The sequence below is a fragment of the Cynocephalus volans genome, chromosome 3 (assembly GCF_027409185.1).
Source record: "Cynocephalus volans isolate mCynVol1 chromosome 3, mCynVol1.pri, whole genome shotgun sequence".
In the NCBI taxonomy this organism is placed as follows: Eukaryota; Metazoa; Chordata; class Mammalia; order Dermoptera; family Cynocephalidae; genus Cynocephalus; species Cynocephalus volans.
Genome location: NC_084462.1, coordinates 45,303,618 through 45,327,574, shown reverse-complemented (window position 1 = coordinate 45,327,574; position 23,957 = coordinate 45,303,618).

Below are 23,957 nucleotides of genomic sequence, written 5' to 3'. Positions count from 1 at the left end.
AGGCAGTGGAGTGGAGAATTCAGATAAGAAAGTAAATGAAAAATCAATCAATCTTTTCACTCTCTGATGTTGACGAATATGCCAGGAGCTGAGAAGCATAATCAAACGTCTACATCTGACTTTATTACATATTCTATTCTTGCTTCTGTTGTGCAATATCTATGCTAGGAAATATTTTAGCTACCAAACCAATACATTAAATGCACCTGATTTTCTTCCAAAGAACATAGACAAGTCATACAAGAAAGCCTATGACTTCCTTTCCTTCCATACTTTAGAGGAAAGGTAGCATAACTATACATTCCCCTACAACATTTACAGCTTTTTACAAATGTATGTAGTTAAGCTTCACTCCACTCTAAAAAGGACATGACAGCTACAAAAGGAATTATAGATATACAGAAAGAGAAAGAGAATAAGACAAGAGAGGGAATAAAGAGAGAATCCATAATAGGATAGTGAGAAATAAAACTAAAAATAATAAGTTTATCACTTCCTAACCAGATAAACGAAGTGCAAAATAAAATGTATACTTAGCAAGGAAATAGTTTCCTGAATTTGCCAGTGATCTTAGATGCCTAATTGTGACAGTGATTTGATAGCCCATGTTACCTGATTCACGACTTCTGTATGTTTTTCCTTTCTTCCCTGCAATTGCAGCTGGGTGAAGCATGTGCCGACAGGTTTGGGGACAAGCTTCCAGGATTGGCTGCAGGGCCAGGTTCCATCCGTGTTGCTCTACTCCCATCTACTGGTAGAAGGCTGCTACTTCTCTGGGAACACTCATCCGCTCTCCACGGAGCGAGCGCTGTCCTGCATCTGTTGGGGCCAGCAAGTGAAGATGCACTGCTGTTGTAAATCACATCGCCTCAGAGATTTTCCCATCAGTATGTGTGTGTGTGTCCCGAGAATAATTAACAGTATTCAACTTCGCCGACTGGTGAGTTATGTTTACCTATTATTTACTTCAATTTTGACAATCAAAGAAAAGACAATTATTACTTGAAGCGATTTCCTCTGCTTTTTTTTTTTTTTATTCCAAGACGGGTGTTGGTTTAATTAGGAAAAAAATCACACATTTTGTGGTAGTTTTCAAAGCACATTGTTCTTCTAAATGCATTGCTATCTAGCAGGTCTTTTTGCTTTCTTTCTTTTTAAGCACCAAGGATCATTTCTCCACTGGATAAGGAGTAAGGTGCACATGGCGGTAAATGAGATACTTACGAAGACGTCATGGTCCCTTTTGGATGGGGGTTCCCTAGCTGTGAGCAGTGATGAATGGACTTAAAGTATTTTTAAGTGCTGAGATAATATCACAGGTTTGGTTGGGAAAAGTGGGAGACCTTGCAACTCCACCAAACCAGTATGTGATTCTGTGATTTGAGAAAGAAATTGTAGCAAATTTTTGCCAGGGTTTACCATTTCCATGAGTAACTCCCCCTGCTCCACAAAAAGAAGACAATTCACCTTTAAGTTTGGTCTGCAAGATTAGTTTAGTCTGAAAGAAATTAAGTGTCAATCTTACCTTGATTCATCATAGTTCTTTAATCAAAGTTGATATATCACATCCCCTGGTTACTCCTCCGTCAAACACTGACCTGAAAATCTGACACCAAGCTTCCCTGTGCAGGATGGCTAATTAGGAACTTGGTTGTTCTACCTACAGCCTTGGAGAAAAGGGGATGGTGGAGCTTCCCCTAAAGAACTGGCCTCTTTATGGAGAATGGTCCAGGAAAGAGGCCAGTGGTAATTACCAAGCAGCAAGACCCCACGTACACTTTGGATATTATTGGTCCATAAAACGTCTGGAGATTTATACCAGAAAACAGAAGCCACATGTGTTGAATGTCAAACTGAACTAAATGAGCCTGGCCCTGGTGTAACGATACAGAGGAGCCCATGAAAAGGACAGGCCTTGGAGTAGGGTGCACAGAGCTCACTCTCCCACCCAACAGCTGAGTGGCTCATCCGTATAACACTGGGGCTGCCTCCTATGCTAGCTGAACTTCAAAGTTCAACTCCAAGAATCTGTGAAAGGGAAAGAGAACCTAAAGATAGGAGGGGATGCTGCCCACCATTTCACTCAGGAAGCGATTGTCCCAGAGGATGAAGGAGATAGAACGCAGGACTCTGCTGCCCCCAGCTCAGATCTCAGGTTTTCCACACATCATGCCAGCTAATCGCAAGTCAATTGCATGATCTGAATCTTCATTGAAGAAATAATCGTCTATTCCAAGGTGGGAGGGAAAACATGTGTTGGGTTTATGGACGGTCTATACGGTGCTCTCCAAAGTAGCAATTCACTGAAGGGATTTAGGATGACTAGACTATATGGAGTTTTCACTTTTCATGCTGACTTTGGAACCCAGATCCTCAAAAGGGCCTTCTCCACTACACTCACCTCTCCAAGCCTAAGCTTTCTCTCCATAAGACAGAGATAGGAGAAGTACCATTCTGTAGACAGTATTAAATGAGGAGACCTGAACAATGTCTGTTTGCCTTGACTATTGTAAATAACGCTGCAATGACTATGCAAACACTAGATGCCTTAGGAGAATCCAGGTCTCCTAATTCTCCCCTTTCCCTAGAGAATCAAGAGACTTGGATATGGATAACAGTTCTGTCACAATGCCACCAACCCTTACCCTTTGGGCCATAGTTTTCTCATAGGTGAAATAAGGTGGTTGCTTTTGACAGGCTCTAAGGTTTCTCCTGGTCTTGTCCTTGCTTAACCTGTGATGTCAGTCATTTATTATACCATTTTTCAGATCAGGTGTGTATAATTCTTTGTTGGAAGAATATAAAAGATATCAACAACCTCTATATCAGGCGACCCTGCATATTTTCAGCAAAACTCCCCCCTGGAGAAGACACATGTAAGTGTGAATATTTGTTGAGGGTTTACTTTGTGCCAAGCACTAGGCCTTCTTTCAACCCTCACATCACCCCTTGAGGGATGGACTATTATCCCCCACCACAAGGATGAGAAAAGGGAGGCAGAACCTTTAAGAAGTGTGCCCCGGGTCCCTCAGCTTAGGGAGCAGTGGACCTGGAACTAAACCTGCACTTTGAGCCACTGTACAATAAGGATTTCCTCTTGATTAAAGTATCCAGTGAACCCATTGCTTCATTTTCTTAGGCATAAGCCAAGGAGAGTCATTTGCTTTAGTGCTAACTGTATTATGAAGAGTGAATTAAAAGGGTTCCTTGTTCCAGATGGTGGATTGCACACACCCATCTATATTCTCTTCCTCAAAAATGCCTATTGAAAGTACAGAATAGATATATGAAAGGAAATAAATCCAGGACTATGTGAAGCAAATAAGAATGGAATGGTAAGGCAGTCAGCATAGTAATTCAAACTTAAAAAATAATAAACTAGAGGACAGAAATTCAACTGGTTAGGTTAGATATTGAAAAAAAAATACTCAGTGGAGGTTGCCATTGTCATAACAAGCATAAGAGAAGACTGCAGGAGGGTAAGAACCATTTTTCCTGAGAGGGAGAAACTAAAGGAACAGGAGGGAAAAGGGACATGGGAGGAAGGGTTGGGAGATCAGTGCCCTCCCTCAGACATTGGGACTTGCCTGCTCAAATTGTAGGCCACTGATAGCAGGGTTCAGTACCTCCAGGCTAAAACCAGGGACTTTACCCTAATAGCAAATGAATGAGTGGCCAGGAGAGGATAAGGGCTCCTAAAGTGTGTGATCTGTGTCTATTGCAAAGGTCCATACATTGCAGCATGGGGGTGCACAGAGGAGAGGATGTCAGCCCACCTTCAAGCCCGCATACCCCAAAAAGAAGCTGATCTTTTGTCACACTGGCCTGTTGCTGCGATCTGAATGTCTATGCCCAGCCCCCTGCATTTATATATTAAAATCTAATCTCTGATACAATAGTACTGAGGTAAGGCCTTTGGAAGGTGATTAAGTCATGGGGGCTCTGCCCTATCAAAGAGGCTTGAGGGACCCTGTTGTCCCCTCCCCACTTCCACCAGGTGAGGACATAGCTAGAAGGCACCATCTATGAACCAGGGAGTCCTCACTAGACACTGAATCAGCCAGTGCCTTGATCTTGGACTTCCCAGCCTCCAGAACTGTGAGCAATAAATTCTGCTGTTTATAAATTACCCAGTCTACAGTATTTTGTTATAGCAAGCTGAATGGACTAAAACACCTGTGTACAGAAATAGAAATGCTCGATATCACAGGAAATTCAAGCCAGCTGACTAGACCCACTGGCACATTTTTTCATTTATAAATATGTACAAATAGCCAAGAATCAGCCAAGTAGCATGAAAGAGAAAACCTAGTATGAACAAATACAACATTTAAACCAAAGGGGAAGAAATATCGGGAAACAGAAGAGAGCTCTCAGTATCCCCAGAAAAAGCCCAAATTTATTGAATCCATAAAACACAAGCAGGAACATTCAAAGGCCAAGTGAGGGTAAAGTCCCCTGGTTTTAGCCTGGTGTTCTCGGAAATTAAAAATATTGTGGCTGAACTTAACAAAATAAAAGAAGGACTGGAGTATAAAGTCAAAGAAATATCTATAAAATAGTTCTAAAAGATAAACCAAAGAAAAATATGAGAGAGAAAATAAGCAAATATTGGATCAATCCATTAAGCTCAATAGCTACCTTTTTTAAAAATGAAGAGAAAAAAATTAATCAAAACGTAATTTAAAATTACCAAAAAAACACAAACCTTCTGATTGAAAGATTCTATTGAATGCTAAGCAGGAAAAATGAAAAAATAGAAAGATATTTCAGAATCCCAGGATAGAGAAACGGTCTTCAACACTATTACAGAGATAGAAAAAAAAATAGTTTATTTACAAAGCAACAAGAAGAATCATATTGGCATCAGACTTATCATCAAAAAATTAACTGCTAGGAAATTACAGAAACGTGTCATACAAGTTAGGAAAGGATATTATTGTAAACCTTGAGTTCTACATCCATCCAAACTATCAGTCAGGAATGGGTAAAACAAAGACTTGTTTAATAACATGCAAAAAACACAAAAACTTTTTAGATTGCTTGAAAATAGACACCAAAGAATGAAACACGCACAGAACAAAAGAAAACACAGGATCCAAAAAACAGAGGAAAAAATAAGGTAAACCCTGCATGGATGCTGTGAGTCCAGCTAGGAACTGCTCCACAGGGAAAGGAAGTCATAGTGAATTTGTGAAAATGATAAAAAACCAGAGTGATTCCACTCAACAATATGATTCAGCAGGTGAAAGTTAATAGAAATGTAGTAGAAGGGTACACATTTCTTTTCTCAGTAAGAACAGAGAAAAGGAATTCAGAAGTGCAGTAAACTAAAAATGATACATGAAAGAAAGCACTCAAATACAAAATATTTTGAGAGAACACACATCATAGAGAAGCAGGAATCATTTTCGATGATTAATATATGAAACCATTGCCTACAAGTACAAATTCCAGAGCAAATCTGCTAGCAGTATCATCTGTTCACTTAGCTCCGGCCATCATGCCCAGGCCCTGGCAGACAATGAACACAATGGTATTTTGTTCCCAAATGAAAGGTGAGAAGAACTTAGGAGCCCAGAAACTCAGGCACATGGCAGTCGGAGTGTAGCATCTGTGCCCGACACCACCAAGACTGCAAGCCGAAAATCATGGCTAAGGTCCCTTCCTACTTCAAAATACTACAGCATAAGCTTGGGTTTTAAATAGGCTATTTTTGCAGCAGTAGCATGCTCATTTCTCATTTCCCATAAATTTTGTTAGGCAAGAGCTGAGATTCCAGTTTGTTATCATTTTTGTTAAAAAGTTGTTGCAGGCAGTGGTTATTCAAATGAATTTTTAAATTATTACATAAAGTATTATTTTTAAAGGGCTTACGTGATGCAGAAATAACAAAACTTCTGGCCATTTGGGCAAACAACCCTCAGCCTCTTGGCCAATAAAGCTTTTGACTACAATTGTAAAAGGACAATACTGCCTGAGCTTGAGCAGCAGAGTAGGCAAAGATGGAAATATTGTTGCCTCCAAGTCTCATTTTCTATAGCTTTTTACATTTTTCTTTCACATGTTGGAATTGCTATCTGAGCCTCTGTTCTGTGCCACGTTGGATTTGTCATCTATGACCAAGTCCTCGTCTCTGCTGGTCCCTCTTCTTCTGTGCCCCTGCACTGGTCTCAGTCTCCTACCCCTGCCATCGCCATACATCTCTTCATTTTCTCTTCATTTTCTGCTTCCCCCTTGTGCCCATTTTTCCCCTTGGATTGTCAATAGTGTAAATCAAGAGTTGTATTTCAAATGTTTTATTCCTTGAATAGTTTAATATTCACAACTATAATTTTTGATTTCATTCTCAAAAATAAATAAGTGAATGAATGAATGAATGATGAAGCAAGCCAGCCTCTAGGCTACGTTGCTTATTTTTAATAATTTTTAAATTCTAGAATGGTTTTAGATTTATAGAAAGATTGCAGATGGTGCAAGGAGTTCCCATACAACCCAAACACAATCTCTTCTATTGTTAACATTTTCCATTAGGATGGCACATTTGTCATCACTAATTAACCAGTATTGATATTTTATTGAAGTCCATACTTTATTCCAGTTTCCTTAGTTTTTACCTAATATCCATTTTCTTTTTTTCTTTTTTCTTTTCTTTTTTTTTTTTTTTGTCTTTTTGTGACCGGCCGCACCGCGCTCAGCCAGTGAGCGCACCGGCCATCCTTATATAGGATCCAAACCCGCAGTGGGAGCAGTGCTGTGCTCCCAGCACTGCACTCTCCCGAGTGCGCCACGGGGTCAGCCCCCTAATATCCATTTTCTGGTCCAGGATTCCATCCAGGATACTAGAGTACAGTCATTATGTCTCCTTAGGTTTCTCTTGGCTATGACAGTTTCTCAAGACTTTCCTTGTTTTTGATGGCCTTGACAGTTTTGAGGAGTACTGGTCAGGGATCTTGTAGAATGTCCCTCGGTTGGGATTTATCTGCTATTTTTCTCATAATTAGACTGCAGTTATTGGTTTTGGAGAGGAAGACCATGAAGGTAACATGTCTTCCTCATCACATTATATCAAATGTACATATGATCAACATGACTTACCACTGTCTACCTTGACCTTGATGTTGACCTTGAGGTAGTGTTTTAGGTTTCTCCACTGTAAAGTTATTTTTTCCCTCTTTTCACACTGTACTCTTCAGAGAAAACCACTATGTGCAGCTTGCCTTTTAATTAGACTTGTAGTTGATTTGTGTTTCCTATGGGTCAGTAGATATTAATACAAACTTCCCCATATAGGATTGACTAACATAGTGATCAAATTAGGTATTGGAAATGTAAACAAGATCACCCCACAATTGTGTGTTGTGAACAATGTGGGACAGTTTGAAGAAAAATACAATTCAAGGGATAGGTAATATCAATTCTTAAACAGCACTGATAAGTATTGATTGACTCTCTGAGGCAACTGTATTTGCTCTATCTCCCAAACGTGCTCAGATGACATCCAAGTCTAAAAATGTGGTACTTTCCTCAAAGAGCTTCTGCTTTGGTCGCTTGGAAGAGTTCAGCCTAAGCAGTCTCCATACTGTGACAATTTCCACCTGCAGCACGGGCACTGGGCATAAAGAGGGGCAGCAGAAAAAGCATCCAATAAAGAATCTTAACTTCACACTTCAGTGTCATACAGGGAGCACCTTGATTTATTGGATGGCAATAAATCAGATACATTTCTCTACCACGGGATTATTGTAAGCATCAATTCAGATAATATAATATGCTTCACAAATGTGAATATTTGAGTCAATGATAAAATACCAAAGCAGAACTAACCAGGAAAATATCGTGAAGCTTCTAGTATCACTGAGGCATTGTGACATCCTTAATCATTACCAGAGCAGCAATTAGGACTTCCTATGTGCTAAGTGATTTAGAAGCATTCTCATTTAAGCCTCATAATTGGGCTAGAAACTTTTTGTTATTATTATTATTACTATATACACTTTACAGATAAGCACACTGAGGTTAGACAGGTGAAAGTTCAAAGTGCTAAGTCTTGAATCCAGTACTATCTAACTCCAAATGCCATGCATACTGTGACATTAACCTCTAGGGTGCTCAACAATCCCGGGCATTTTTGCTCATTCTGGCAGTGTGCATGAAGATAAACGAAGACAAGCAGCAATTCTAGGTAGAGATTTCCACTGTTTTATTGATCCCCATATGGTCACCATCATATGCCCAGACCAGTGGGACTTAGTTTGGTTTCTAAAAGTATATCTATTCAAATTCAGCAAAGCTACTGTAAGCTTCCCACATGATATCAAAATCTGATTAACTGATTTTATTCCTCGCATTTCAACCAGCTTTTGAGTGCAGAGGGCAGGAAGCTTTTCTTATTAAGTGTTTAGCTGTCAGTTCTGATGTCTGAGGCACCATATCTGCTGTGTCTAGGTAACAGAAGCAGAATTAAACATGACCAAAATAATGCTCCACGGCTGGAAAGATCAAGAACTTGGAAACACTGGTCCAACCTGCTGGTAGGATGTCTTGATGTAGACATCCAAATTCCCATACTGCATCCAACTTTGGCAACTATCATTGCAGCAGTGCCACCCTGCTGGGCCTATGAGCCCTGAAAAGGTTAGTCAGTGGTGTGCTGGAGGAGAGCCCATATCATGTGCATTCCTCCTAACTCTGAGGCCAGTGACATCACCTGGATAGCTTAAAATCTGCTGTGGTCGGAGTATTTACACCACAAGAATCAGCAAATGCTACAAATCGGGGATTTTTTCCAGAAAGCTAGCTGCCAAACACATACCAGCATACCACTAGTTTTAATCCATAGCTCTGGCAATTTTTAAAGTAACCTGATGAAACCTGAGTTTGCTGCCCCTCCATTCAGGTTCACCTTGAGATCCTGGTTTCATACTAATTTTAGCCACCAACTTAGTCACTCAGCCCAAGCTTGCTGAGCACTTACTATATGCTTCACTGTGCACCAGATGCTGTTCGACTGAGTAGCAGTCATTATAACTACCATAGGAAGGCCTAATGTCCTAGAAAGGGATTCGAAACTAAAGCCCCCAATGCACGCATCATCCCAGTTACAGAAGAGTAAAGGCTGTATACCGAGATATGCGTGGGCTGCAGCACAGCCCGTCGACGTGTTTCAGGCAACCCTACAATACTCTATGGCTACATGCTTTCCAGATACATTTTTAAAGCCACTGCTGTGTGGACACACTGTACTATGGGAGATTCAAGGATAAATTAATCGAAGATACACCCGAGGAGTTTATCTGCAATGGAAAATGCAGAATGAACAAAGCCACTATTCTGCAAAATGAAAAGTGACAGGCTCCCAACAGGGAACACCCATGAAATGTCATGTGAATTCTGAGAGTCAGACATTCCTTCCACTTTGCAGGCAAGTGAAGTCAGGAAAGGCTCTACCTGAAGCCAGTGGCAAGTTCCTACAGGAAGGGGAGGAAAGTGTCCTTTCATAGGGCCATAAAAATGGGGGGTGGCAAATGGACAACCCAGTGATTGTGAGGGACATTTTCTCTTCAGGACATCAGCCTAGAATGTGACAACATCTCCATCAAACATATTCAATTGTTACAGCACTGATATCACACAGTAACACTCAGCATGATTTGTTTCTGCTTCCTGAAACCAACTGGCCCCAGAAGTAAGACTATTTGGTATACTTGTGCCTCGGGATCAAAATCCTAGATCTAAAATATATGTAAATCAGAATGGAGCCAGGCAGCTTGGCGATAAAGCAGATCACAAAGGAGAACTGGAAGGACCAGAGGTAATCTCAGGGGGCTGCTGTCTCTCTCGTGCCACTGTCTCCCAAGGAGAGGATATTTGGAGCCTCCCCTTTCCTGAACCAACAACCTGGAAGGAAGCCTGACCAGCCAGAGTTAGCCCCAGTGGAAGTCACCATGTACTACCAGGCTGGCCCGGGGTCTTCATCTCTTCAGAGAGAACAGTAAGGATTAAGGGCATCTGAAATGATGCCTAAATTATTATTTCCAAATATTGATTTCTGTGACCTTTCTGGGCTTCAGTCTCCTGATCTGGAAAAGGAAAGGGTTGGACTCAACAACATTTAAGGTATCTCCCAGTGCTAACAATATAGTATAAGGTAATTCATTGAACTGAGTTTGTATCTTCTGTTTTTTCCAAAGTGGTAATTGACAGTAGTTCTCCAGATTCTTTGTCCAATTGGCTAGTAAAGTTGTAAAATCCTGCATTCATTCAACAAAGTATTTCTGAAGGGTAGAACTATTTAAATCAACTTATATGTACAAAAAAAAGTCAGAAAGATATGTGCCTCCTTCCTCTGTGGCATTCTCTTGACCCCATGGTGCTTTCTGCTTACCCACTGTTCTTGAATGCCTTTAGCCATTCTTCAAATAGCCATTGCTTTGCTAGATCATTATAACTCACTAAGAATAGCCAGATGTCCTCCAAGCCATTTGTCTGAAATGATGGTAATATTTTATAAAGGGCAATGACAAGCAACATGTTTCTGAATTTCATTTAGCATATTGAGTTTAAACAGTGAGAACTGGAGGTCCAATTGTCCTCCAAGATTACGCAAGGGGAAGAGAGAAGAGCAATCAGATGTTGAGGAGTAACTAAGTGCTAGACACTGTGGTAGACACTTTACATATGTTACCCATTTGTTTACTCAAAAAGGTGAGGGTGCATAGAGTGGTATCCAAAAATGGTCCCAAGGTATTTAAACTTATAGAAAATTCCATGTGATGAATGACGCTACCTGGGATAAATACAGGCCTCTTTTGGCAGTGAAAACTGGAGAGAAATTGAGACATGAAGAATAACTCAGAGTAAGCAAAGAAAGGGGAAGGGGAAAAAAAGAATGGAGAGGGATGTGCATTCTGGGCAACAAATTGGAAGTAAAAAAAAAAGATAAAAATCCATCTACTTTTAGATAAGTAATATCTGATATGATTGCATAATTTATAAATATTCACCTATGCCCACTGGACTTCCAAGACTTTCCATAACCATTTTGGTGCAAATATTGTTATCTTTTTAACATTGTGCTCATCATTACTTAATTTTTTTTTATAATCTACAATTAGCAGAGCACTTTTATATACTTTTCCACTCGCAATCTTACACGTCCTATAAGGAGAAAGAGGAAGGGCACAAACTTTCATTTGTTTTCAACTATATGCCAGCCACATGAGGGGCTTTATAGACCTCATTTTATTTCATTTAATTCTCCATTCATACTTGAATGACGGTAATGTTATTCCCATTTTATAGATGGGGAAACAGAGACTCAGCAAAGTGAACTCCATAGCCAGAGTCACACAGCCAGAGGACAGAGGACCAGACCAAGCTCCAGACACTCAGGCTCTAAGAGGCTTTAACTGCACAAAGGGATGTCCAAAAGTACAATGGCCACCGTGAGAAGTAGTGAGGTCCCCTGCAGCAGGAAAGCTCCAGCAGAGGTTGTGCATAAATAGGGGGCCAGCATATTGAAGAAAAGATGTCTCTCTTAGGATGAAGTCCAGAAGAAATGGCCTCTGAGATCCTTTCCCATTCACTGGATTAACAGCCACTGTTAATCATTAGGGCTCTTCACAAACTTTCTGGTTCTGTACTCCTTCTGGGAACACAGCAGGTAGATATGTCATGTGTCTTGTTTTGGCCACTGAAATGTAAACAGAAGTGACATGTGTCATTTAAGGGCAAAGCTCTAAGACTGAGGTGCAACTCGCCTTGTCCCATTTCTGCTGCTTTGGTGGTCGTGAAGGTGATTGTTGAGATGGGTGTCCTACAGCTCGGTTATCTGAGTAATCCCAGCAAGCAGAGACCCCTGCCAACCTGCAGTGAACATGTAGATTGAGCAGGAATTAAATGTCAGTGATTTTAAGTAACTGAGATTGGGTGGTTTTTTGTTACCTCAGCACAATCCAGCCTATCCTGATGGATACAGTGGCATTCTAGATCTGAATTCTTCAGAGACAACCTCTAGAGCTGACATCCTGCATGTTTGAGTTTAGGGGTTAGGACAGTCCTTGCTGAGCAGTTCTGTAGGAACAAGCTAGTGACACAGACCAAAAGAAACCCTTTCTAAGTTGAGGGTGTGAGAAGTGAAAAGAAAGAAATGTAGCAGAGGAGGGGTGTTTCCATTCAGGGAGTGGAATTATCCCTCAAAGTCACTTGGGCACAAAATCCAGTAATTTACCACTACAGCATTCTCTTGTCTCCCAAGAGGAAAGCAGAGCGCTTTCTTTCTAGAAAAATATTGACCTTTTCTATCACACAGACAGACTAGCAGCAATTTAACTATGATTCCTGTAGCTTATCCCTCAGGACATCAGCTGTGCGAGGGAGAGTATTGATTTTTATCTTTTTAAAAAATAAACTTGCTAAAATAAGCACAGTGGTGATGGCTTTGTTTTGTTTTTAATGTAAAAGCAGGTTGAATTTTTTTAAAAAACAACAATATACAATGAATAACGGGATCAGGATTATATGAAAGGGACGGAAGTGTTTGAGCTTTCAGACAGCAAATTCACCAAGAATAACATACTACCACTTTACTTTTGTATCCTGGAACATCAAATGCTTTAAATATAGATGCAGTTCAGTCTCTCTTAATGAACTTCATATCTGCATCTCTGGGCAGTTCCAGCAGGGCATGAGCTTTACTAGGAAAAGAGGTTGTCTGGAAGCCTGGATGGACCTGATTGCTCTTTCCAAGTGTCTAGTCCAACAACCCGGCTTCATTTGTGTGTGTTCAAGTGCACGGCCAGCTACGAGGGCAGCAAAGTCAGAGGCTGTTGTAGCAGAGGGAGAGTTCAAATGAAAAAGTTGCATCCAGTTGTCAGAGTTCACAATAGGGGCCTCTAAATGAGAATGCCCCCCCCCCTTAATCCATGTATACAACTTCCAGTAAAAATGGGTTCCAATACAGCAGAATTTCATTTCTGGCATTACTCCTTTCTTATGCCTTGCTAGATTTTATTCTGGTTTACCCCAGAAAAAATGTACCACTTGAAAGACCACAATAGCGTTAATTGGAATCTTTTAGACAGTTTAAGTGGTTACTCACCCTTAGTATCTATTCTCCAGATAGAGCCTGCAATCTCTGTATACAAGTTCCATCGTATAACAAAGGCACCCTTTATGCACTTGGCTGATTTCAAACAAGATGAGCAAAGGAGTGTTTGACTACCCTTAATTTTTGGAGGTACCTTCCAACACAGGTAACTTCAACTTGAAGCTCTACATTAGGTCTATGGGGTTTGTCTTTAACATATCATTGCCCTCACCAGGATAGAAATAATGTATATAACTTCAAATATGTGCTCTCTTATGCTGTTGCAGAATTCCTACTTCTACTCCTACACAACAAACAAATACTGTCTACTACACAGATAGAAAAGCTGGGGACAGAGGGAAAGAGACAGCCACACAAAGGCTGTGTAAATGCTTCCTTGTAGCAAAACAAGGAAGACAGAAAAGCTGGGGACAGAGGGAAAGAGACAGCCACACAAAGGCTGTGTAAATGCTTCCTTGTAGCAAAACAAGATTTTGCCATTCCACAAACTCCCATGTAACATAATTTTTTCTTTAAAAAAAAAATCTGCTGTCTTGATCCAGTTTTGAGGCCCTGGTCAAAGCTGACCGATTCTCCGAGTAGAGCATTGATTAAGTCTCCATCCCAACCACGTCCCTGATCAGTAATCTCACTCCAGGGCCACTATGCAACTGTCCTGCTTACCCCAAGGCCAGGTACCAGACAACTAGCAACAGCCACTGTGCCTCAGAGCCCACAGAATTATTCAATTTAACCCATCCACAAGGATTTCGATGATACCCAGCTAACCCCATCCCATTTATCACCTAGAAGCTACTCCCAGCAGCTCTAGCTTGCTGTTACCTGTCCCTAGGGGCAACCCCTGTGTGGTTCTTCCTGGCAACCTTCTCTCATTCCAAGCAGTAAGTAACAAAGGGTTCTGCCTTTCATCTCTCTGAATATCAGCATATTGTGTCCCACCATCAAAAGAATCTTTTAAATTGTATAAAACACTCTGAAGAACTGAGCAGATTCATTTCTTCACACAGTCCTCTCCCTAATCATGAAGGTCATCACACAGGCCTGTTCCAGCCCCACAGCCATTTGGGCTGCCCTGGCCAGTGAGAAGCATTCATACTGCTTTCTGGGAACTAGCTAAGACAGCTAAGTGAACACTACCAGACCACCGTGGTTCACACACTTCACATTAGTGGATTCAACTACTAGTCTTGAGACACATAGAAACTTTGTTTATTTCCACTGTCTGTATTATGTCTATATCCAGTCCCCTCTTTAACTCAGTATATAGTAGAGTTCCTGTCATATAGTAGGTGCTTAGTAAATGCATGTTGAATGAATGAAATGCAGAAACAAAAAACAGAAGGCATAGAGAAACTAGCCATTCATTCATAATTTAACACATGTTTAATGGCTGTCTACTATGTTCCAGGCAGCAGGGTTTTAGAAGTGATGATAATATTGTGCACTTTCACATCCAAGAGGCTACTAGCAGTGTGCAAGCATTAATTAGTTCTTGCTAGGGGGCATGCCATTCGATGATTTGGTTAAACACTTATTTGAGTGCAAGGCTCACCTGAATGGAGCATTCCCTGACACCACCACCCCCTCCCCACTCCCCGCTCAGGTGAGGCATCCGTCGCCCTGTACTATATCTATTTGCTGACCTTGAGCTCTCTAAGAGCAAGGACCATCTCTAATGCACCTTCATATCTCCATATCCTCTTAGCAGAGTGTAGCTAAGTACTTAGCAAGTGCCCAGCAAGCAGTGGTTGAATGAATGGTTAATAAACAGATGAATAAATTTCCTACCAGGTGCCTACCACTGTGCGGATGCTGAGAGAGGTGATGGGGTGGACAGAAGACGAAAGCAGTGATTTTCAGATTTGAGTGGGCATCAGAATTTCCTGGAGGAATTGTTAAAACACAGAGTTCTGGGCTCTAAACCCTGTCTCTGATTCTGTGGGTCTGAAAGGAAGCCTGAGAACGGGCACTTCTCAAAAGGTCCCAAGGGATGCTGATACTACAGATCCAGGAACCACACTTCCTTTGGGTCCAAAGGAAGAATGTGACATGGCTCCCCTGATGTCAGGGAGCTTACTGTGAATATATGCTGACATAGAGGAGCAGGAGAAGAAAACTGTGAGACTGGGATGTTAGCAAGCTTATTTAAGATATTCCACAAACAGTGAGGTGGAGACAGTAAATGGGGGATATATCAAAGATGTCTTCATTAACATCTTTAAGGAGAAGAAAACAGATTCTCAAAAGCTACATGATTTGTCAGAGATCAAGTCACAAATCAGCTGGACAGATACAAGAGAACTGCTCACACATAGGCACCAAATGACATACAAAATGCTCAGGTCTTTATTTGTAATAGGCCCAAACTGGATACAACCAAATTCCCATGAACATAAAATGAATAAATACGGGGTATATAGTCATACAAAGGAATATTAAGCATCATTTTTTAAAAAGAAGAACTATAGCTATATGCAGCAACATCAATGAATCTCACAAATGTTGAGTGCAAAAAAGACAGACTAGAGTACATTCTGTTTGTTTATACAAATTTCAAAGACAGGCAAAACTAATCTCTCTTGGAGATCAGGACAGTTACTTTGGGGGAGCATGGAAGGAAAGCAATTGAAAGGGGACCTGAGGGAATTTCCTGGGGTACCAGTATGTTCTAGCTCTGGATGTGAGAGGGTGTCACAAAGCACACTTGCTTTGACATTTTGCATTTTTCTGCCTGTATATTATACAAACGGTCCCCAACTTACAATGGTTCAACTTACAATTTTTCGACTTTACTAGGGTGCAAGAGCGAAGCCCACATACTTTGAGTGTCCATACAACCATTCTGTTTTTCACTTTCAGCACAATATTCAATAAATTACAGGAGATATTCAACACTTCATTATAGAATAGGCTCTGTGTTAGTAATTTTTCCCAACTGTGGGTTAAGGTAAGTGTTCTGAGTACATTTAAGGTAGATTAGGCTAAGCAATGATGTTTGGTAGGTTAGGTGTATTAAATGCACTTTCAACTTACAATATTTTTAGCTTACAATGAGTTTATTGGGGTGTAGCCCCATTATAATTTGAGGAGCATCTGTACTTCACAACACAGACTTTTTTTTAAAGGCAAAAGAAAAAAAGTGGTTGAAGGAAGAAAATAGAAGTGGAGCTCAATCTGTGAGACAATTCCCTGGGTGGGAGCTAGCACAGGGAACTTCCCAAACACCAAGATGGTGGTGAGCTTTCCTAAGGAGGCAGAGAGGAAGAGGGATCACTCCAGAAAGCTTCTTCCAGGCCAATTTCACAAGCCCAGAAAAAGAAATGATCAGATCACCTTAAAACCATAATATCTAAACTAATCTTTTATATGAGAATTATAGAACTGGAGCATACCTGGGAGATCATTAAAGTTCAGAAGAAGATTTTATAGTGAAATTTCTTAAACCCTTTCACATAAACCAGCTCAGTATGTATCTCAGCTGGGAGGTTTCCAAGGTGGGCAAGGGGCCGATGTCCTTCTTGGCTCAATTTCCTCCCCTACAAAAACATTTTCTCATCGGATCTTGCAAACTTTTTCGTGGTTCAGGAAGACAAGGTTTTATTTAGGTCTCAACTCAGAAGATAACACATTCTTTTTTCTGAACCCATTGTTCTGATACATTTTCACAAAACTGCAAAGGAAACTGAGGGATCCAGAAGTGCTGGTACCAAATCCTTTTTTGGGAAATCAGACTGTGTTTGTCCCCACATTTCTGTAAACCAAGCAGCCCACCAGCTCTGCAAGCCATTGCAAACATCTGGCTGCAGCAGCAGCCTCCTACCTGATCTATTACAGTAAATGGTCTAGACAGCACCACTAGAGCTCTTCACTTTTTTACACTTCATAAACCTGTATGTAAGTGCAGGTGAAGCCAGTCGTAAATATAAAAACCACCAGAGCGGAATGGCCTTTGATTCTTTGTTTATCACAGGCTAATTAAAACACAAGCTGAACATAACTCAGTTCTTTAATGGAGGTTACCAGATGTGTTATAACTTGACCCTGCTCGGTATGAAGTCCATGGATAATAACTATAATTTTTTATTTAGTACAGCAGCCCTGCTGTAGTTGAGGGTGTGTCTTTCTTTGATTACAAGGCCCACATTTTAAGGAGGGGGCAAGAGGGTGGTTAACTACTGAGAACATGTTCTCTGGGCATTGAAACTATGATTAATATAAGCTCTGTCCAGCAGTGAATTCTTGGATGTCCTGCATACTATAGTTAAGCACCATGCCAGAGACACATTCTCACTGAAAGTATAATTACTGACTTTTAAAAGTCACCTTTCATCCCAAGAAACCCCAGATCCCTCTAAAGCATTAGAGAGCCATTACAAATTACAGTTAGAGTAATAGCTTGAACCATTCAGCCATCACTTGAGAAGTACTTCAGCTGCTGAGAGCAGGAAAGGTCAATCTTGCGGGGGCTGCCCCTCCTCAGTTGGGAAGACCTGTGCATCTTTTTACAGTGGGGTGGCCCTGGTGAATGGTCAAGGAACTCTGGGCATCTGGAACTGGCCACACATTCTTGTGTACAGTGCCCTGTACAGTGCCACAAACGCTTGGGCATCCAGACACACGAATCCATAATGCTATTAGGGGAGCCTAGAGGGACATTATTGCAACCACCAGCTGTAGGACAGCAGCCCTCAAATGCCAACCTCTGACTCAGAATCCATGCAAGACTCACCTGAACCCTAGACTCATTCCCACTGGATATCACCACTTGCATTACCCCACACTCCTGACACATCAAACTCAGCATTTCCAAAATAGAACTTATTGTGCTTTCTGGAAAACCACTCTAATATCCCACAGCTCAGTTTGCCAAAGCCTAAAACCTCAGCTTCATCCTTGATTTCTCCCTCTCTCTCCATACTCAACCTATATCCCAAGTATGCCAGTTCCACCTGTTACATTCTGACCCATATTTCTGCCATTATCTTTCATCCAGTTCAGGTTATCATTTTACCTCATTCCCTAAAACAAGGATTCTCAAACAGGAGCAATTTCACATGCCCCCTACCACACCAGGGGACATTTGGCAACATCTGGAGACATTTTTGGTTGTCACAACTGGGATGATGCTACTAACTGTAGTTAGAGGCCAGGGGTGCTGCTAAACATTCTACCATGCAAAGAACAGCCCCCACAACAAAGTCCAAAATGTCAGTAGCACCAAGGTTGAGAAATCTTGCCCTAAAACATCTCCCTGCCAATGTGCTAGGGCAGGCGAGCTTGATAAAATGCAATCTTAACATGTAACTCTCCTACTCAAAACCCCTCAAATGTCATCACTCATAGAATAAAGCCCCTAATCTTTGGTGTGCTCCCCAAAGCCCTTTATAGCTGTCTGCTCAGCTTCACTTGGAATTTCTCACTCACCTCCCCCCCCCCACCCCCAGAATCCACACTCCAACTGTCCACACAAAGATTCTTTCACTGCCTTGAACTTCCTGGGCCTCTGCCCATGCTCCAAGGAGTTCAACAATACTAAGTGAACTCTTAACTTTCAGATTTTACCTCAGACCAGTCTCCTATACAAGGTATGGCATAGGCCCTCCCATGACACACACTTCTGAGCAATCCCTTGCCTTGACTATGTGTTGTCTTTAAGCCTTACATATGCTCCATGTGGGCAGGGGACCTTGTCTGTCTGTCCACTATGGCTGTATCTTATATCTGCCTTGCAGTAAGTCACTCAATGCATGTTCACTGAAATAATGAGTACACTATACCATATTACCCTAGACTTGGTCTCTGCAGGTTTTTGGTTTGGGTAACTCAGTCAAAGGAACTTTGTATATTAAATAAATTATAATTTTTTGTATTTTAACTTATTCATTAAACTGGTGTCTCAGACACTTGAAAAGGGCTTTAAAGTCATCTACTACAACTTCCCATGTGATGCCCATGTCCTCTTTTAACAACTGCCCTGTATATGTGACGCATGCATATGCACACACACATATGAATATGCATGCACACATGCATGAGTGGACACAAGCACACACATACACAGGTGTGTAAATAGGTGTGTGCACATATGCATGCACACACAAACACACACAAAAGGAGCTTTATTGCATAGCCAGCCAGCAGGGAGACAGGAGGCAAACACACATGCACATGAACAAACCAACACAAACATAGAGCCAAAGATAACTAATTTTGACTTGAGCACTTCTATTGACAGGGGTCTCACCTCCTTTGAAACAGTTAGTTCCATATTTGGCAAACACTTTTAGAAAGTATTTTTTTATATTGAGTCCTGATGTGTCTCCCTGAAATTCTCACCCACTTAGTTCCAGCACCTTTGGTTCTTATGAGACAGGCCAAACCCCTTCCTCTTCTATTGCATGGCCAGCCAGCAGGGAGACAGACAGATATTCAGCCACCCCTGGCCTTCCTTCTCCTATAGCCTCTTATCCAGTGTTTTTCTTTATGTTTCTTGTCTGATCCAGCTCCAGCTGCTCAAGTTTTGTCTCAAGATGTCTTTGAAACAGGGGTTAGCATCCCAAATCACCACCAAAGCTTAGAGAGTAATGTGGCAGTAGCCATCAAAATTTACAATGTGCGTGCCCTTTGACCCAATAATGTACATCTCTACTAATTTATCCTCAAGGGCTCAAAAGGCACATGAACAAAGATGTTCATGTTGTAGCATTATTTTCAAGGACAAAAGATTGAAATGTTTTTGAATGTCCATCTTTGGAGGACCAGTTCATAAACGATGGCCCATCCACATAATAGAAAGCCAGGCCACTGCCAGAAAGAATGAGGTGACTCTCAACATGCTGAAGTGGGACAGAATGCAAGGCATGTCATTACATGCAAAAACCAAGTGCAGAACAAGATGCCTTGTTATACTCTCTAGGGCAAGAAGAGAGGCAGAGAGGAGGAGAAAAAGAAAAAGTAAGAGAGATGGGTATTCTAAGGAGGAGAAAATGCACTATTTTGATTCCTTTTTCTAGTCTTTCTTTTATGCTCATTTGCAGCAAAATAAGACCAGGGAAGACAAGCAAAACATCTTTGACTTGCAGAAGATAATTCACTGTTGCAATTGATTAACTAAGAGCCAACCACCAATGCACAGTAAACCAAAACTTACTTACATTCAGTTGACTGCTCACAAGTCTCTTTCCTAGATTGCTCAAAAAAGGCAAACTCTGTTAATTTTCACTAAGATTTTTTTGTAAAGCTTTTAAGAATTAAGAGAATATTCTGTGTAGTACTATTATTTACATCCACATAACACTGGCTAGAAAAGTTAAGTTTTCCAACACCAACTTGTTACCAAGCAAGAACTTGGTGCCTAATGCACACAGAAGGTAATGCTATAGAGCCAATCTTTTGTGAGAAAAAGAGCTTTATTGTGTAGCCAGCCAGCAGGGAGACAGGAGGCAAGCTCAGATCTTTCTCTTCAATCCAGCGGGGAATTAAACTTTTACGGGCTAGAGGAACAGGTTGGTATGCAAAAGTGCTGGCAGGGCAGGTTTTGATCAGTGGGCTTTAGCACTGGAACTGTCTGGACAACAGACCTGTCACTTCTGAAATGGCTCTCACTTTTCAAATTCCAGTCATGTCTTGGCCTCCTTAGTTCCTGTGGAGAACATGAGTTCCGGTTATTATTTGGAGGTCAAATCTTCTTCTACTGTGCATGTCTGAGCTGCATGACTAGTTTTGCTCCATCTGTAAGAAGGCCTAAGCCATGGTTAAAAACAGACCTGGTTTGAGTTGGCCACAGTTATAAACTCACTATTGAAAATGGACCTTCATTTAAACTTTAAATATTCTCCTTACAGTAACAGCAAGGACAAAAACCTACTTCCCTGCCCAAAAAAAGATAAGGAGCTGTCAGATGGATTCTGAGTCTCAAAAGGTGGTTTATTAGGATTAATAAGTAATTTGCATTAAAGACGTTTTCAGAGTTGGGCCACTAGATATCTCTGAGTACATTAGAAAAAAAAATTATATCAAATCTCAACCACTAGCAAAATTCCCAATAGATCCTTTTTGGAGAGACTTGTTGTCAACAAGGTGTATCTAACAGCATTGATACTCACTGAAAAGACACCAAAGGCACTGGGAGCTGAAGACAGTTTGTGAAATGCGTTGAGCTTATTTAATTTTGATACTGATTTGGCCCATTCATTTGAAACTTGGAAGGACAAAAATGTGAGGTGGTGGGAAAGTCTTTGGCCAAGGGAAATGATGAGATGGTATTCGGCAAGAGTTACCTTTTTCTGCATAAGAATTGTTTTAGCAAAACACTGTTCTTTCTCATTTTGTGCATTACTACCACAAACCCACTGAAAATACCACCATTTGGTAAGTAGATGGTTCAATTTAGCTTCCACAGTCTGAAACATCCCTGTTCTCACTATCCTGTCCAGGTTTCAGTTTCTTTATCCCCATGTAACTAATATCACCACTTAAGTACTTTGGGATATAAAATGAAGGGATCCTTTTAAAATTCAAATTAAATGAGCCTCAGACCCTACCTCACCTAGCAGGACAATATTGTTTTTCTCCCCTCCTTGGAATATCCCTCCTGTGTTAAATCTTAGAAATCCGGGAGCATTTTCTGGGCTTGCAGCATCAGTCCTAACTATGTTCCTGCAGAAGAGAGAGCATGGGCTATCAAGGAGTCCCGTTCTTTTTGTTCAGTGCTGCTCTCGTCCACTCTGGAGGTTCTGCGATGACTTGTCTTATGCCACTGACAAACTCTGTTTATGCTCCCTATGAACGAGAGAAACTATGTGAAGGACCGTGAGCACCATTGCTCACTCACCCAGCGGGAGGTGGAATCAGGGTAGAAGAAGACATCTTTCTTCCCCAGTAGTAGGATTGGTTCTCGTTCACTCTACGCTAGTCCTGCTCTGGAATTATACAACTCTTTTGGAATACACACGCGCGCACACACACACACACACACGCACGCGCACACACACACATGCAGAGAAGTTTCTCCCATGGCAAGTCCTTGATGCCAGATAGGTGGGCCGTGGAGAGATTTACAGTCTCAGCCCCCTTTTTTCACTATTTTTGTGTTGCGGTCCTGGACCACACGTTTCCCAATCTAAATCTCAATTCCCCAAGATCTCAGGGGAAAAACCACTCTTTTGCACATTAAAAAAATGGGATTCAATACTGAGTTCCTTGTGAATCCAACAATCTTAAATTCCATGGTCTCTGATTCCATGATCTTGGTAATCTCAACTGTATACACCTGGGCTGGTCACATTGCATCGTTTTCGGAACAAGAGGAGATAAAAGAAGCTGATCTGTATTTAACAGATCATACATGCTAAATACATACTGAAAATTAGTTTTTCACTGTTATTTTGGGGAAATTAAAATCTGATTTCATTTGTCAGACAATCTGAGTTTCCAAAACCTAAATTTCAATTAAACTACCCATCCTTTTTCTTTTTTTTTTTTTTTTCCTGAACAAAAACTAAACATTCCTTCAGCTGGGCTCTTAGTCTTCTCTGTTTCTTCAAACGTACCCCTTCCTGTGCTGGGGATGTGGGGATGAAGGGCAGAGAACGCATGGCTCTAGACTTTGTCGAGCTCACGTTCTGACAGTGAGGACACAACTCTCCCAGAAATAATATTCTTATCGCAGGCACGTGGATTGAGCCTTCACAAGTCTTCTGTCTTCACCGGGGAATCAGAATGATGTTTAAATGCCTATCTGATGATGTCTGTGTCCCACATACCCAGCACAAAGAGGTGCTCAAGATAAGTTCGTAAACAAGTCAATGAATCAACGAATGAATGAGTGAATGATGCACATCACGGAAGCATCAGCACAGCATTAACAACACACACTGATCGTGACAACACCTTCAATGACTGAATCAGTCACTAGTCTGCCAGCAAGAATGCCATGAGAATAAAATATTCATCCTTAATCTTCTATTTTGATTTCATATGATAATGTGGATTGCCTGGGATTGAATAATCATACTTCCCATCTACAGAAAGTCTCATAATTGTAAAAATTAGCTTTGATTTTAAGCTTTGCTGAAAGTTTAGCTGAACCCAAATCCAGACCACTCCCAGGTGCTGTAGCTGGTGTGGATTTGAAGACTAGATTTCTCCCAAATATTATTAACACTTCTCTTATATCTCTTCTTAGTCTGCTTAGGTCATCTGATGAATCCAGCTGCTGGAAAGAAATAATTTAACCATAGGCATTGAAAAACAGGCAGCAACATCATCTTATGTATTCATTTGTCTCTCCAGAAAAAAAATCCTGCCTGCAGTTTAAGGGTTAAGCAGTATTCCTGTCATGTTTGCCCTGAACTCACCCAGTTAAATTGCAACAGCATGGGTCTCCATAATTATCTAATTGTTAGTGTTGTGCCTTTACGTAATTTATGATGTAGCATTAAAGTCTGACCCTGGGTTTGAAATGAAGTGCAGTACTGCTGACATCCAAGCTCAAATTAGTAGGTAAGCACCCAATTAACGATTACGCTTCTGAGCTTTCATTTCCATCTGACCACACTGCTACGCTAATCAGTTTTCTAAGCCTTTCACCTTCCCCATAACTAACAAGCATTTCTCCTGCTTTTTATGTATATGGATGCCCTGCATCCTCGTAAAAATCTTTCCAAGACTGCTGTCTTTAAGATCGCTGCTAAAAATGACTATCTACATGTCAGCTGGCCAGCGCTCATGCCCTTTGTTGGCCAAACCAAAGCTCAGCTTGATGGATTCTCATTTCCCTCTTCTGAAAAAAGATAGTCTCTGCAGAATACTTAGATTCTGTCGATGGCTTCCATTGGCTACCAGA